At 37.2% G+C, this 2858-nt stretch overlaps 1 long non-coding RNA gene across 2 annotated transcripts; it reads left to right on the top strand.

The window, feature by feature from the left end:
* Positions 1–723: 723 nt before the first annotated feature.
* Positions 724–2414, top strand: LOC119692443. 2 transcript variants are annotated; one of them, XR_007267166.1, is made up of 3 exons: positions 724–969; positions 1456–1547; positions 1740–2414. It is a non-coding gene; the product is annotated as an uncharacterized LOC119692443 (long non-coding RNA). The 2 variants fall into 2 exon arrangements; XR_007267167.1 differs by having other exon boundaries at positions 726–901.
* Positions 2415–2858: the final 444 nt, after the last annotated feature.

Below are 2858 nucleotides of genomic sequence, written 5' to 3'. Positions count from 1 at the left end.
CAATTATTAATTTATTAAGTAACGTTTCACTTACATTATCTATTTATTGCAGTTAAATTTCAGACTCCTACACAATGCTAGCATGGTACATTATCTGACGGCACTGAATTGAATATCGCTATCGATATTGAATTAAACAAAACAAACAAAATTATACAAAACATTAGTGCTGTACCTCATTAGTATGTGGGTACATAGGTACCCACATACTAATGAGGTACAGCACTAATGTTTTGTATACAAGATGGGACCAAGTTAATTTACATGATATTTCTATGAAATCAAAAACAACTGATATGTTCCGTGTCTCAAATAGAATAACAATAGATTTTATTACTTACCTTTCTTCATCCAATGGAAATTTGGCCATAAATGTTCGCTTTTGATCGAAAACACGACCGGCTTTCAAGCCACAAATCTCACACACTTTGAAATGCATTGTTTTACATCACACACTTTAACCTTGCTAAACGTCTCGTCTTAATGTTTTGCAAATTAGTTATATTTCACCTCCAGTAAACTAAGTTGCACAATATTAAAGAAATTCAGCAAAAAGTAACTAACGAACGAAATACGAAATGTTGCTATGTCACTGTCAGACACTCAAGTGTCATGGCGGGCGGGCGGATACACAAGATACGAGATGTTAGAGCGAGACAGATATAGCCGCCATAAGCGGCAGCGCACGTTTCATACATATTTTTTGCCAAGGATAGTTGCGCCAGACTGGGGGATTGTTTGTTGTCGTTTGTTTTGCCGCTGCGACTGCGCAGTCTATTCATTATTTCTGATTAATTGTGGATTGTTCAGGTGAAAATGTTGTAAAATGTGCCGGCGCTATATCCACCATGTTCCGCCCAGACAGACCCTGTCCAGAGGGAACCACTTTGAAAGGAGACAGGTGAGGAGCAAGTCCAGCTGACAGAAAGTATAAATATGACGATACACTTGGATACACTTTTGCAAAAGGTAAGCGAAATGAATAAAATCCTGGTTCCTCTGTAGTAGCACGGAGTTTTGCACATTGACACTATGCATATCATTATCATTGGCCACAGCATCTATATAGATGTTTGTTGCAGCGCTCGTGGGTTATGAGCTACGACGGCCGCACCGTCGTTGATGGCTGTATAGTCCAATAGCAGCACGACATTTTTTGCCACAATGGTTGCAGACGAACCGCATATATGCGGTAAAATATTGAGTATTGATACTAATGAAGTTTTCACAAGTCAACGACTTAAGTCAGGCAGACATAAAGGCATAGAGGCGAGTGCTCTTTCTAAGCTGCCAGCACAACACTCCCCCTCAGGAGCCCTATCCTTTGGGTCAGCAACTCTTGGCGTCCAGGCGGTAGCTAAGACCAGTATAGTGAATAAATTTATCCGGACCCATATTAAATTATGTATACCTGTATCTATCCTTCATTTATCACACTTTTTTTAATAATTTCAGAATCGATAGCAGTTCGATAGCAGCTGGCTTGCTTGACACCGGCGTCTACTCGCCCTCCGTGCAGCACATCCTATACGGGTTTTGCAATTTAGGTACGTAAGCGATTTTTTTTTTGTTTTCTTCTGTCACCTGTATACTATATTATCTGTCAAGTTTCATGATAGTTTCCGCTAGAGGCGCCACTTTGTATGCGAGAAAACTGAAACTTTTATAGTTTTTATTTCACACAGAAATGTTATTTATTTGGCACGCCTTTTTATTAATGTATCTTTTCTTGCCAACAGATCACCTGGGTGAAGATGACGATGCAACATCGACATGTCGAAGTACCCAGCAAATGTGACGACAGGAGTTCCTGTCAAAATCTTTGATAGTGCGCGTCTTCTTCTTCTTGGCGTCCTATGACCCCCCGTGGGGGAAAGGGCAGACACAACGGTTCTCCATCTCAGTCTGTCGACGGCAGCAAGCTTCACGTGGTCCAAGCCACGTCATCTCCGCGTCCTGCATCTCGTCATGAAAGTGTGCATCACTGAAAATATAATACCTAAATGGCCATTAGAATTGAATTACGTTCACCCTAGATAACACAGTACACAGTCATGCATGCACTATAATACCACAATATATTATAATATAATGAGCTCTTACTTAAAAGAGCTATGATATAAGTAAAGCTATCGATGTTATTTGTCACACCAGAGTAAAAGTTCTTACTGTACCTTAGTTAATGAAAAATAAATAAATAATGATTATTATTAATAAGCACACTATACAGAATTCTTGAATCAGAATATAGGCTAAGAATTTTGTAAGAAAAAAAATAATAAATTTAGAAATACCATTGTGATCTTAATCATACCTACTTATAACAATAATAAACAATATAAAATAATTTAACATGATTGTGTTGATGTAGTTTCTAATGTGTATTTGTATAAAATAAAATAAATTTGTCTTGGCATCTTTTATTTTACATATTAAGAAACCAAAATAAATCTACAAAAAATAAACTGGTCACATTCACTGTAAGTTGAAAGTAACCTCCATTAAAATAAAATACAAAAAGAAAAAAGATCTTCAGCTGGAATCGATCCTCGAACCTCCAGGTTGATATGGAGCTACATCCAACTAGGCTACGGTTCAGATCATTATTATGGTGAAAAGTTCCTTCACTTTCTTCCCGAGCCAAAAGCATTTTTTAGCTGCTTACACTTAATTCATTATTTTGAAGTCCCTTGACCACATACGTACATAAAATAGTTATTGCTACGATCTATATACCATCGTCTATCTATTACATACACTCGATGAGTGGTAGATTTAGTTCTTATCAAGTTTTAACTTGATTAACATAACATAATAATGGAAATTCCTATATGGGCGACTATTGTCTCATAATTATG

The sequence above is a fragment of the Plutella xylostella genome, chromosome 16 (assembly GCF_932276165.1).
Source record: "Plutella xylostella chromosome 16, ilPluXylo3.1, whole genome shotgun sequence".
NCBI classification, from domain to species: domain Eukaryota; kingdom Metazoa; phylum Arthropoda; class Insecta; order Lepidoptera; family Plutellidae; genus Plutella; species Plutella xylostella.
This window is presented reverse-complemented; position numbering and strand designations above follow the sequence as displayed.